Consider the following 14,957-nt stretch of genomic DNA (forward strand, 5'->3'; position numbering starts at 1 on the left):
GCAGTGGGAACACCATTCTTGACATGCCATGTGCAAGGCAGTTCAGGTCTGTTTATAAGCAAGCTTATTTCCCTTCCTACCCTAAAGGGTGTGCAGTTTAGAATATATTGATAGTTATAAGCTGAACCAATAGGACCTACATTTCTGGCCTCTGTACGAGTGAGCTCAGACCATCTGTTGCAATGTGAAAAGAATGCAGGTACCATCCTAAGGCTAAAAGTATAATATGTTCTACTACTGTAAAGAGATGCTATGACCACAGCAACACTTATGAAAACAAGCATTTAAATGGGTCTTGCTTACAGTTTCAGAGATTTAGTTCATTGTTAATGTTGGGGAACACAACAGCAGGTAGGCAGCAGGCAGCAAGGGCCGGGCTTGGGCTTTTGAAATCTCAAGTCCACCCTTAGTGACATTCGTCCTCCAACATGGCCATACTGATCTCCACAAGGCCATACCCTCCCATTCCTTCTCAAGTATCTCACTCCTTGATGACCAAGCATTCAAATATATGACCTTATGTGGGCCATTCTTATTCACAGCCATAACCCAGGGAATGGCTCAGCACACCCTGAACTTGGCTGTGAATGTTCAGAGGTGTACAGAAGCACCAGGGCTTATTGGGACTATGGACTTTAGAAAGAGTATCTGTGAAGACTTCACATGCTTCACAGGCCAGGGTGGAAGGCATGATTTTTACCATCAGGCCCTTTAAGCAGGCTTGTTGCTCCTCTTAGCAGAATCCCAGCCATTCTGCCTGTTCAGATCATTTTTCTTACTCCTGCTTCAGGTAGCAAAATGACAGTGGGTTGAGGAGTATAAACATCGGGGCAATAGAAATTATGTAAATGTTGTGTTTCAGCAAGAAAAAAATTCAACCCCTTGAGGTCTTCAAAAGAGCATTAATCTAGAAATTCGGTACAAATTTTTACTTTCTCATACTAATAATGATTTCATAAAGAAAAACTCATTAGGAATTGTGACAAATAAGAAGTGTGAGTAAGCATTTAAATTCAGGAACCTCAGTGAGTGCCCGGGGAGATATTTACTCAGCCAACGACTTTCTGATGTTATTAAGAAGTAATTTCTTCAAGAAAGTCTCCATTCATGAGTTTACACAAGAACAATATCTACTTTACAAAGGCTTGCATTCTCAGTATATCACCTAATTTACAATGACTTTTGGTTAAAATTTTCATTAGGTTGGTTCAATAGCATTTGATAATTTTAATTCGGTTTTATGAGATCCCAGGTTCCCATTTATGGGAAGAGAAACTGCCAAGGAAATAAATTTTTAAAGAGCACATTCATCTCTCTGGTGAGATCTGCATAGCAAGACTGGGGTGGAGGAAAATGAACCTTTTCTATTTCTAAGGCAGTCCTTTCAGGTAGAGATTCTGGGCAGCCATGAAAATCAAGGCAGTCCCAGAGTATCAGTGTTTTGCATATGCTGATTTTTATAGCTATTCTCTAACAAAGTCTTCTTTGAGATACTAGGAAGGGAAAAAATACTCCAGTGTTCAAATGCAGAAACAGCCTGTGTGTAGAAACAACAGGCATAAGTTACTGCCTTGGTTTCCTAAACTAAGGATCAGCACAGGAGACATTTCCTCAGGAATTCAGGTAGGAAAACCACTATGTAAGGCTGATCCAAAAATGTGTAATTGTAATCCCAATATACCATCCTAGTATAACCATAAGAGCAGCCCTTAGTCACATAATGTGACTTTCTTTTCTGGGATGAAACAGGTCGAGGCATATGGTGGACTCAACCATCCAGGGTGATGAGGACTTTTCTCTGTTTAGTCTGAAAGGGTGAGTAAACAAGGATCTATGGATATTAGACCTACCAAAGACTTACAGAAACTAAGTTCTCTGTGAAAGCTCCCTGATCTAAATGCTCATGGTGATAACTTCAAACCCCTTTGCATGTCATCTTCAAAGTAGCACAAGGTTGTGTAGTATTAACACAGCTCTATGTTGGCATTGTGGAAATACCCGCCCCCCCCGAAATTCCTCATCATACCACACTGAAGCATCCTGAAAACTTAGCACTTACTTGCCTAGATGTGTATTATAAAACTCAAAGAGGATAGCCCACACCCTTTGCCATCATTACATTTTGAAGTGTCCTCTTGGGTAGAGGAAATGGTTCTAAAAATATCATCAATACAGAAAAAACAAAGTAGATCATTGGCCATCTGAATGTCAGTTTTCATTTACTAAGACTCTTACTTGCATTATTCTCTGTCATCCTCTTTATTTAGGTTCTACAGTCCCATGGTTTATTTAGGAGACAGATTCTTTTGCACCCACACCATCCCACATCACAGAAAGAGCTGCCTCATCTCTCAACAAAAGTCCTGAGCTATTGAGCCAGCTTCAAACAATTGGATTCAAATGACCACCTTCTTGTCACTTAGAACTTGGCCTCTGATATATAATCTAAGAGCTTTGAAATCAAAGTTATGATTCCTGGGTCACAGCTGGAAATGAACTTTACAGTCAGGTATGTTTTGATATCATGAGAGGCAAATTTGCAGAATGTAGTGGGTGACTGCCATTGTCACTGTAAGTTATGATCTGTACTTTATAGTACATCATGAAACCATAAAAGTGACATTAAACTTTAGATTTCAGTGTTTAAATCACACATTTTATTCATCATTTGGCAGTTAAATGCTTCTTAAATACTATGGAAATTTGATGATTTGACACATGTAGGACTGAATTACTAAGTGCAATAAAACTACACCATACAAATCCACCACAAGGCAGAAGAAAAACTGACTTCTTGTCTTTGAAAAAGGAAGGTGGTACCAAGTTTAGAGCCAATCCCTGTAACCTTAGATGTCAATTCCTGCATGCTTGTCAACCTATAATGGGCACTGACTAGGTCGAGACTTCACTTATTTTTATTTCCCACCATTGCAGTAAACTTGTCCTGACAAGTCTTGAAAAATCCTCATAATTCCAATGAAGCAGATAGTTTAGATCCTAGGGTCATTTGTATCTAGTTTCTAAGCACAAAAACTAGTATTCTATGATGTGAAAATATCAGTTGGCATGGTTCAAAGCTTATTGTCTCAGCATCCCTGATGACTTGCCCAGACTCTATAAACTGTGTATCTGGGTTCTCAGATTTACCTGCTTCAAAATTAATGTTCTATTCTTGGGATGGAAACTGTCCTTATTTGACAAACATTTTGTTGTTAGTTTTGATTCTTAAATTAGTTTTTACTAATCTTTCCAGTGGGATGGGATTTCCCCATCCCCCACTTATCACTCATATGCTAGCCATCACTGAGATTCAAGCTCATTTGGTTCTGACTCTAGCTCTGAGTACATGATCTTAATCACCCTTCACATTCATGGAAGAATTACTTAGTCTGTGGTGTATAGTTCCCAAACTGCAGGGATTCTGGGAAAGAGCTCTGACTTTATTTGTTCATTTGTGAGTTCCTACTACAACAATTGCAATCCCCCTTACCTTCTGTATCTCTTCTTAAGGCCTGCCTCTCAGGCAGCATGTAGAAGCCTTAACAGGGCACTTTCTTAAATTGTTATTAATTCTTTGTCAATGACCAAGATATATCAGTTTTTCTTCTTTTGTGACAACATGAAAGTAGGCAATCTAGAAATGGTAGAGTAAAAAGGGACCACCAAAAATATAAGAGGATCAGAAATTCAAACCCTAAAGTTATTCTTGCTTAATGATTTTTGCCTCTGGGATTTCAAGAGTTAAATTGTTTGTTTTTTGCCACTCTCATAGAAAGTCTAACCCCAATATTAATGAAAGTCTGGATTTGCAGAATATGCAACATATTTTCTCTTATAACCAAGCTGATCATGTATTACTCAGATCAGAACCACTATCTAGAAAAATACCTTTGTGTTTTAGAAGTCTGTGACTTTTTGTTTGTTTAGCATCTGTGTTCGGCATCTGTGCCATAGTCACCTAACAAGAAATTTTCCATTACTCTTTTCTTCAGTTCACTGCATGCTGTTCCTTGTGTCCCTTAGAAATGAGCTTGTCGTTAATCAGAAATCACTTCCACTACAGTTCAGTGCACTTACTGTAGATGTGGCAAACGCTTGTTTACAGAGTTGGTAATTGGATTAAAACATTGAAAAGAAACAGAAACAGGGAATGTGTTGGTAAAAATGAGAAACACAACCATGAAAATCAACAAAACCAAAACACATTAAACAGCTCTAATGAATGAAACTGCTATTAGCAGCAATCACTTATCAGTACCAAATACTCCAGAGTGTGGATCCTCAGTATCCAATGCAATAGTACTTAATAAGCTAAAGACAAGAGGGAACGGACTTGGGAAGAGATGTTCTGTGAGGATGGCTTGAAAACAGCTGGTTAATTTCTAGATTTTTTTCTTCCTTGAAAATGGGCTGTGTTTAAGTCACTCCTGTGTCTAGATACTGAAATACACTAGCAGGGAAAGCTCCATAGCAAATTATTTAAGAGAGGAAATCATTATTTTGACTTTAGACACAATTTTATTAGCTTAAGAATACCGATATATCTTTTCTGAGGTCTAGTTTCTTGGTTTTACTGACACTGGGGGATGGAAGGAATGTGAATTATGGCCTGGGTGACATTGTGTCCATTCAAGAGTGGAGTCAATATATAAGCATATTTGACAGCTTCCATTCTCAAAAGCATATCCACAGAACCACAGAACTACTTTTCTGAAAAGACTTTTAATAACCATTTTATAAATCCTCTTATTTTTTTAAAGAAGAAACTCATGTGTTCAGGAAGCAAAAGCACCCCTCAATAAAATCAAAGCATTAGTAATACAAGAATGTGAAATCAAAGAGTGATCTATTACAGATGCAGCAACATCCAACAACAAAATGCCTCTGTAAACATGACCCCAAGGCACAAAGTTCAGACTCAACAATATTCAGATTCCAGAGGAGAAAATTCTCAACAGAAAGAACCAAAATGTTTATGTCTCAGCAAAGTGTGAGAAGGAGAAAAGAAGCAAGAGAGTAAAGTGCCATCACTACCTTCTGGGTGGAGACTACACGGTGCTCCTCTGGTCTGAAGAAGACAGTGTTCTTACCTCAATGACTGACTTGTTCACTCCTTCCTACAGCAGCGTAGACCTAAACAAAAACAAATATGCATCCAGGGAATGAAATACTGTTTTCCAATTTGAGAAAGCTTTTTCAATTCAATCATGTAATTGTTAAAAACTTCTGATTTTAAATAAAACCATATTTATTTATTTATTTATTTTGTGTGTTTCTGTGTATGTGTGTGAAGGCCAGAGGACCGTTTTAGGAGTTGGTTCTCTCTTCCTATTATGTTGTTTTTGGAACTTGAATGACATCACCGTTGGACTAGAGTTATGTTTGACAAGTGAGATTCAGAGTTGTTTATGCAAATCAGCCATTGTTTTAATTGAACAGTCACTATTCAAGTGAAGGCAGGAGTGAAATTTCAGCTGTAAAAGAATCTTTCTTAGTCTTCAACACTGTAAAATATTGTTCCATTGATTTATACCTTCTACAGTTAGGGTTGGTCTATGACCCTGAAATCTACTATCCTATGCCAGGAGTTGGCAAACTAGAGTTGATGGTTCAACTTCAAACAACATCCTGTTTTTATGTGGTTTATAAGCTAAGAATCATTTTTGCTTTTCCAGATGGTTGGGAAAAAATCAAAGGAAGAAGATGTCTCGATGTGAAAATTTTAAAGTAAAATTCAAATGTTAGTATCTATAAAGTGTAACTGGAATTCAGTCACACACCTTTGCCCACATTCTGTGGTGGCCTTTACAGTAAAGTGACAGATATGAGTTGTTAGAAAGGAGAGAGCATGGCATGAACATCTTAAAAGAACTACTACCTGGACCTTTAAGAAACTTACTGACACCTGGACGAGGCTGTAATTGATTTTAGCTTTGTTGGAGGAATGGGAAGTAATGTGAACAACTGCTAAATATTGAGGACATTCAATAAAATAGGACGGATAGCCTTACAAACTGCCAAAATAAAAGTATATTTTCTTCTGGGATAATGTAAGTCCTCACGATTGACCATGAAAATGACCAACCTATGTACAAGTTGAATCTTTGGTTTTTAGTGACAGAATGTGTGTGCTGGTTTTACTACTAAATTCTGAAATTTACAAAGTCCATTTTGATAATTGTTCAAAATTATCCTTATTATTTGATAAGAATAGCTAAAATATTAACTCATTATGGAGTAAGTAAAAATATTCTTCAAGAGAACTATAACACATAAGTGAGTATCTAATCAATCATCTATCAAACTACCATTTGTCTATCATCTATCTATCTATCTATCTAATTTATGTATCTATGCATCTATCATCTGTCTATCTAATCAAGCATCTATTAGTCTGTCGTCTAGCTATCTATCATTTATCTATCTAATCAATTTTCTATTGGTCATCTCTTTATATCATCAATTATTATTAATTTATTTATCATATACCTATACAATTAAGCATCTATCAGACTATCATTCATCTATTTCTCACTTGTCTGTAACATACAGGTGGGTAGTTATGGAACTCAGTTCTGGAAATAGTGAGCGCTTGACTTTAATGAGGAGCCAGATCTCTAAGTCTGTTTACTGCACCCATAGAGATATATACAGAACTGATACCTGGTGTTCTGCAATAACATGCATTTAGGCTACATACACAATTTGTCTAAGAAGACTGCGGCCATCTACACAGGAAAAAACAGCTTAAAAGCAGCACATGATCCTTTTCAATTTACTAACCTTCTTTAACAGTTCTCAGTCCTTAGAGTTTAAAATATTTGGGCACAGCAAGGTAAAAACAATTTTAAGTAGCCATTGTACTTCATAAGATATTAGATATGACATACTAACCTTAAAATATCAACTGGAGGCTACCAGCTTTGAAATGTTTTGTTTTGTTTTTTTGTATGTTAGTTTGTTTAATGCTAAGGTCCATGCATATGAGTAATAAAAAGAAAATATTTTGATGTCTGGCAACTGAATAGAATAGTCAAAATAAGCCAAAGAAGTAGTTTGGTAATACATTTGCTTGGCTGATCAACTCAAATAGGAGGATGCATTTAGACTGAAATGAGTAACTTGCTAGGTCAAATTTTCAAGTGATTGTCTTGAAAAGTGACCTAGAAAGACTGTTAATTCCAGGCCCCTTATTACATAGTATTGATATGTTTCTCTTATTAGTTGATGAATAAAACACTGTTGGCCAATAGGGAAGCAAGATAGGTGGGACTAGGAGGCAAAGAGGATTCTGGGAAGTGTAGTAAGAGAAGTCTCCATGTGATCCTGGGAGGAGAGGACTCATGCATCTGGTGCTCTCGGTAAGATAAGACCATGTAGAAGTAAATATATTAGTAGTTATAGGTTAATTCTTAAGACAGAGCTAGCCCATAAGAAATCCTAGTCACCTGCCAAGAGCATTATAACTAATATAGTGTCTCGTGTGTTATTTGGTGTATCTGAGGCAGCTTCTGAACCGGGCGGGAATCCCACAACCCAGTATAATGTGTGTCCATTGTCCCACTCTCAACAGTTAGCAGCTCTTCTGATCAACAGAATGATTCAATCAATTGATGCTGAACAATTTGGATTATTATTTAGCAGATGGCAGATAGGAGTATCCCAAAGGCCAAGTCAGCTTGCTTTGGGTCATTTATGATATGATACATATGATACAAATTAATTACAGAGAATATGTTCAGAGGGATGAAACCAGTTATAGCACTCTATTACGTCAGGGATGTATGAGCCACACAATGGAGGGTCACTACTGTTATGTTAGGTTAGCAGTCACTCAATGGACCTTTAAGAAACTCCGGATTCTAGGTCCAATTTCAGAAGTGTTGATTCAGTGTTTCATGGTAGGGTACCAAAAATGTGCATTTTGTTATAGTTTTTGTGAAATAGTTCACTGAGGCATATGTATTTGAGCAGTGGGGCAGCAGCTGGAGGCACTGTTTGAACAGGCTGTGCAATCTTTTGGATGTGAGGCCTCCCTGGCAGACACGAGTCATTTGTGTAGGCAATAAGGTTATAACTGAGCCTAGTTTCTCTTTGAACTATCTTCTGCCTGACTGCTGCCATTAAGTAACCTCAAACTGTCTCTGTCATGCCCTTGTTGCCATGATCAACTACATTCTCTAAAATCATAAGCCCAAATCAATCTCCCCTACCTTGAGTCGTTTCTACGAAGTACTCTGCCATGATAAGAACAGTAACAAATATAATTTTCAACAAATACCCAAGTGATATACTCCTGATGGTCTCAGAGAACCTTAAAGAAATCCAAGGCTTTCCTCTATGTTTTTTAAAATATTTTATTTTAAAATTTAAATTTAAATTAGAAACAAGGTTGCTTCACATGTCAGTTCCAGGTCCCTTTCCCTTTCCCTCCCCTCCTCCCGCGCCCTCCCACCAACTCCCCAATATCCTCTCATTTCCCCAAGGAGGGTGAGGCCTTCCATGGGGGTGTCCATAGTCTGTCATTTCAACCAGGGCAGGGCCTAGACCCTCCACTAAGAGTCCAAGGTGAGAGTGTGGCTTTCTTTATGTTTTTTAGACCAAACCTAAACAGAACCGCTTCTGGGCTTCCCAAAAACGAGTTTTCTTTTTAGTTTTATCATATGATTCACATTAACATGGCCAGACTTTTCTTTAGCCATATACTTTATTATCCAGTGGAAAAGGTTGCTGCTCATGGTTCTGTCCACAAGCACTAAGACATATTTGGCCACTGTCTTAGGGTTTCTGTTGCTGCAATGAAACACCATGACAGAAAAGCAAGTTGGGGAGAAAACGATTTGTTTGGGTTACACATCCAGGTCATAGTCTGCCATTGGAGGAAGACTGAACAGGAACTCAAGCATGGCTGGATTCTGGAAACAGGAACTGATGCAGAGGCCAGGGAGGGGTGCAGCTTACTGGTTTATTTCCTCTGGTTTGCTCAGCTTGCTTTCTTATAGAACCCAGCACCACCATCTCAGGAATGGGATCACCCATCATAAGCTGGGCCTCCCCCATCAATCACTAATTGTCAAAATGCCTTACAGCTGGATCTCATGGAGATATTTTCTCAACTGAGGTTCTTTCCCCTGTGATGACTCCAGCTTGTGTCATGTTGACACATAAAACCAGCCAGTATGGCCAGTGTGAATGGTACTCAGTGTATTTCTATTAATTTTGAGGATGGAAATGATGTGATTCCCCCTAAGTATTTTATGATCATTATAATTGTATACTGTAATGTCTCCAGAGAATAATCCTGGCAGATTTCTTTTCCTAGCCCATACATTGCTTTGGCTATCATTACCTTACATCTGTCAAACAAAACCATGAGCAGCTGTGCTGATAAGATCTGCTTCTTTTGGACCATATTAAAAGGTTTATCTTATTAATAAATGGAGGCAATTAAAGGTTAACTAGTTAGCTCATCCAGCCCTTTGCATAATGACTGATTATAAAGACATGCTCAATTTAATTGCCCAAATTTGAAGCTTGTGTTTCTAAATTTGGGAAATCTGAAAGTAATTCTCATCTTCAATTCTACATGTCAACTCTAACAGAACTGACTATCAAATCAACAATGCTTCATATATTGATAGGAGAAGTAGGGCCAGGATAATCTGCCCCCTCCTACAATGGAGACATATTATTGGCAGATACAGAGAATCACAGCACATGGAGTAGAAACCTCCATGGTAGTCATGGATAGAATATAGATTAAGGAACTGCAATTCATGGGTTGCTGAAGTCTCAGTATGGACAGGGCTGAGAACTGTAAACATCAGAGAGATGTAGACATAAGTTCTCTTATATTTTTGTGAATGCTAACTCTAGAACTTAATTGGGTTGTCAAAGAAAATACTGCAGAAAACCCTACAGTGTTTTTCCAGGAGTAAGGGAGAAAAGGAGAACTCTAGTGAAAAACTAGTTCACCAGATCCTGACATGGAGGATTTTATCAGAGCCCAGATCACTGGAGTGGGGAGATATCCAACTCTAACCAGCTTTGGCTTTCCCCTTAGAAGAGGGACATACACAATTCCAAATCACTGTAGCCATCTTGTGTCTTATGGTAGATGGGAATAAGGGTGGAGATACACAGAGATTGTAAAGTTCAAAATCTAGTGATCAGGTCCAATTAAAAAGGCTTAAAAGGAATCATCCTCCACTGATGGTGGAGGTGCCAACTCATACAGTCACTTTGGAGATCAGTATGGAGATTCCTCAGGAAAATGGAAATCAGTTTACCACAAGATTCAGCAATTCCACTCTTAGGCATATACCTAAAAGATGCACATTCATACAATAAGGACATCTGTTCAACTATATTCATAGCAGCATTATTTGTAGAGCCTGGAAGCAACCTAGATGCCCCTCAATTGAAGAGTGGATAGAGAAAATGTGGTACATTTATACAATGAAGTACTACTCAACAGAAAAAAACAATGAAATCTTAAAATTGGCAGGCAAATGATTTTCACTAGAAAAAAAGATTCTGAGTAAGGTAACCCAGTCACAAAAAGACAAACATGGTATGTACTCACTCATACATGGATTTTAGACATGGAGCAGGTGATTGCCAGCCTACAATCCCACCTCCAAAGAGTCTGGGAAGCAGGGAGGACCCTAAGACAGATATGCATGGTAACCCAGAGAACGGTTATGAGAGGTATGCATGGTACCCTGGAGAAGCGAAATGGGGCGATATCTCCTGAGGGGATTGGGAGTATGAGGGGAGAAGAGGGGAGAAGGAGCTGGGAGAATGAGAGGGGGAAAGGATCAGGGGAGAGGAGGACATGGGGGAGCAGGAAGGTTGAGTCAGAGTAAGAATAGAACAGGATGAGAGATACCATAATAGAGGGAACCATTATAGGTTTGAGGAGAGATCTGGCACTAGTGAGATTCTCAGAGATCTACAAGGATGACACCAACTGGCATCAAGTCTACCTTAAATGTCCTCCCCTGATAATGAGATTGATGACTACCTTATATGCCATCCTAGAGCCTTCATCCAGTGGCTGATGGAAGCAGAGACAGACACCCACAGATAAACAACTGAACTGAACTCCTGGAACCCATTTGCAAAGAGAAGTGATGAGCAAAGGAGTCAAGGTCCGGCTGGTGGAACCCCCAGAGGCAGCTGATCTGAACAAGAGGGAACTGAGAGGCCAGCATGGGACTGATTCAGACCCCTGAATGTGGGTATCAGCAAGGACGCCTCAGCAATTTATGGGGCCTTGGATAGTAAATCAGTATTTATCTCTAGCATACAAATGGACTTTGGGAGTCCATTCCACATGGAGGGAGGCTCTCTCAGCCTGGACACACGGGGGAGGGTCTAGGCCCTGCTTAGGATGATATTACAAACTTTAAAAATCCCCCATGGAAGGCTTGACCCTCCCTGGGGAGTGGAGCAGGGATGGGGTGGGGGATTGAAGGGGTTGATGGAGGACGGGGGAGGACGGGACTGAGAGGGACAAGTGAATCAAGCTTGTTTCTAAGTAAAAATAAAAAGAAGGAACCATAGGACAATAGAATGCTTCTCCTCCCACACACTTACCATCCGTTTTTATTGAGGTCTACTGACAGCAGTTCTTTTCACTCAATACATCCTATGTGAGTATAAAACCAAATTAAGCCAAACCAACCAAGTCAAATGGTAAACTGAAATTTAAAGAGTCACTGTGAAGAGGCACAAGAAACATCAGAACCAGACAATGTGGGGTGAATGACCTCACAGAGAGGTTAAGACAACAAATCAGACAGCATCTAGGAACATATGGGCAATGTAAGAAGAGAGATGGAAAGTCTGAGAAAGAACTAAAAAGATGCTAGAGATAAATGCCACCACAGCAGAGCTGAAGGTGTCTTTCACTGGCTTGTTGGTAGACTAGACCTGGCTGGGGAAAGAATTCTAAATTTGAAGACAGCATGTTAGAGACCCTTCCAAATCTGTGAAGCTAAGGAAATAAAGGATGATTACAAAGTCAAGAACACAGTATTTCCAACACGTGGAAGCACTGCAACACCTATAAAACAATTGTAACAGCAATAACAGGAAGACAGAGAAGAGAAGGGACAGGGGAATTATTTGAAATAACAGCAACCGGGAATGTTCCCAAGTAAATGTCAGATACCAAACCACAGATCCCAGAAACTCAGAATATCAGGCAGTGTAAAAGCCAAAAGAACTATAGCTTGAACATATTATTTTCAAATGTAGAACATCAAAGACACAGAAAAAATTCTGAAAAAAAGCCAGGTTTAGGAAAACAGCTTCTCCACAAACATGCACAGGTAATAATTACATAGCTTCGCATAAGAAAGTGGTTTGAAATACTGAGTTTTGAGGTAAACAAAGTGAGAAATTTACAAGTTTGGAATTCTGTGTCCTGTGGAATTCTTTCAAAAGTGAAAGAATAAAGACTTTCTCAGACTTAGCCCCCCAAAAAATTCCCAAACAACCAACTCAGCAAACAATCAAAAGTAAAAACAAGACACCCCCATTGACTTTACATCTTTTTTGCTAGGAATATTAAAATTATCTTAGAAAGACACAAAATAATACAAGTTAAACTCAAGGCTACATGAATTAAAAAAAGTGTATCAAGAAAGGGTAAGGCACACTGGGTGTCCTACTGGGGCCTGTATATTCAGCTCTTGGAAGGTTTGACCCTCTTGCCTCTGAGGGCATTGTCATTCATACTCACAGTCCCCCAAATATGCACATGATTTGAAACAATAAAGTAAACCTTTTAAAAATAAGGGATTGAGAAAGTATATACCAAAAGTAGATAACTTCTTCAAAATCATAAGGAAAATGCAATAGACAATATATTGTGTTTGTATATTAAAAATCAGCTAAAGATCCCAAAAACTTCATCAAAGGAGACATACCATGATAGACAATCTGAAAAGGTGCCCTGATGATGATCTATCAGGGAAATGCCAATTAAGGCAGCACCAATATGACACTACTGTAGACCTAACTGTTCTAGTTTCAATTCTTTTGCCGTGATAAAATACCCTGAAAAAAAAGAAATTCAGGGGTTTGTTTCAGTTTACTGCTTCAGTTTACAGTCAATCATTATGGGGAATCCAAAGCAGGAACTTTAAATAGCCAGTCACATCACACTTATAATCAAGAGTAGAGAGAAATGATTGCACACGTGCTCACTTGCTAGCTGTGCTCTACTCTATCTACTCATAGGAACCCCTACTTAGGAAATGGTTCCATCAATCAGTTTACTTAATTAAGAGCACTCCTGCCCCACAAATATGCCCATAGCACAACCCAGTGTAGACAAGACTAATGATTTTAGGTTGTGTCAAGTTGACAATGAAAGCTAAAGTTCATACTAGTAGAATGGCCAAAATCCAGAACCCTTAATCTAATAAGCATTATTGGGTCATGGAGTAACTTATACTATTACTCAATACTGTTGGGAATGCAAGAATTGTACACCTATTAGTAATTCCTTACATAGCTAAATATACTCTTACTGTGCAAGCTAGCTATCTTGTTCCTCCAAGGAGGAACCAAAGGAGTTGCTATTTCATGTGTACACAAAAGCCTCCACATAGATGTTTATAGTGATTTTTATATAGAATGGCCTCAGGTAGAAAGCAACCAAAATTTCCTTCAGTAGGGGAAAGAATGGAATATTCTTTAGTAAAGTCACAGGAAAACTTGAATGCATATTATTAAGTGAAAGACACCACTTAGAAATGGCTATGTATTCTGTGCTTCTGTGGTGGTTTGAATAAGAATGGCCCTCATAGACTCATATATGCATGCTAAGTCTCCAGTTGATGAATTGTTGGGAAGGATTAGGCAGGACACATGGCTGGTACTCTGAAACTGTAAGCAAATGCTAAACGCTTCAGTTAAATGCTTCCTTTTTTAAAGAGTTGCCTTGGTCATGGTGTCTCTGTATAGCGATAGAATAGTGACTAAGACAGTTTCCGAATGACAGTCTAAGAAAGGTAAAACTATGAAAATAGTGAAAAAAAACAGTAGTTGTCAACGTTTGGGTGAGAATAATCGGTAGGGTAACAGAGGACTTTAAAGTTTTTATTTTATTTTATGTTTTGTAGCCTGAGAATCTCATTCAGAGTCTGTATGTGGGTCAACACCCACTTGTGCATATCCCTATTCTACAGAACACTGTTACAGCAACAAAACTCTTCCAACAGCATGCCATTATACATGTGTTCAAGCCTACAGAATATACAATGCTAATATCAACCTAAGGTATATAGGTGATTATATTAGCTTGATAACTACTCAATTTGAAAGCAATCAAGATGTCCTTCAGTAGGTGAATGGATTAATAAATGTGATGTATTCAGATGCTGGATATCACTGAGCACTCTGGTAATAATGAATTGTCAAGGTTAACTCTATCATTTGTAATAACCTAAATAATGCCAGGGGAAAATGAGGTCTGAAAAAAAACCCTAATTGTTAATCTATCAACAACCTATTTTATTCATCAGTTTTAAAACAGAATTTGTTGATTAACAAGAAACTTCTTAGGCTGTAAAATCAGTACAGGTGTTCTTTCCATGATTGGAAACACAGATTGAGATTAAAAGTAAGCCAGAGTTGATTCAATAGACCCACATCATACATATGGGATGATTAAAGTGTATCTTAGACTCCGTTCCTGTTTGCAAAAGGCAATTTATTTTATACAAACAGCAATATTACATGGTTAAAAATGTATCAGAATGGAACCCTGATAAACTCCTAGAGGGTTCAGAGGCAAAGGAAATAATATCTTGTGAATATAAATGAAGATACCCAGGGGAGAGTTAACAGAAATGTCACCCAGCTCTGGTGTTTGGATTACTTTGGGGAGTGATAGCCAAAGACAGACCTGTATGTTTAATCCTCTTATGTGTTTGGCTCCT

The 14,957-nt window shown here is 38.4% G+C and overlaps 1 protein-coding gene across 4 annotated transcripts in view; it reads right to left on the bottom strand.

Annotated features, from left to right (window-relative positions):
* Celf2 (CUGBP Elav-like family member 2) overlaps positions 1–14,957 on the bottom strand; it is an 826,625-nt gene that overhangs the window by 616,014 nt on the left and 195,654 nt on the right. For 3 of the 4 annotated variants that reach the window (XM_040756181.1, XM_040756178.1, XM_040756180.1), the window contains one exon: positions 5,035–5,133. The gene's annotated coding sequence lies outside the window, so the exon portion shown is untranslated. The remainder of the gene's footprint in view (positions 1–5,034; positions 5,134–14,957) is intronic. The other variant, XM_040756182.1, reaches the window with a different exon arrangement.

This window comes from Mesocricetus auratus, unplaced genomic scaffold (genome assembly GCF_017639785.1).
Source record: "Mesocricetus auratus isolate SY011 unplaced genomic scaffold, BCM_Maur_2.0 Super-Scaffold_100013, whole genome shotgun sequence".
Classification (NCBI taxonomy): Eukaryota; Metazoa; Chordata; class Mammalia; order Rodentia; family Cricetidae; genus Mesocricetus; species Mesocricetus auratus.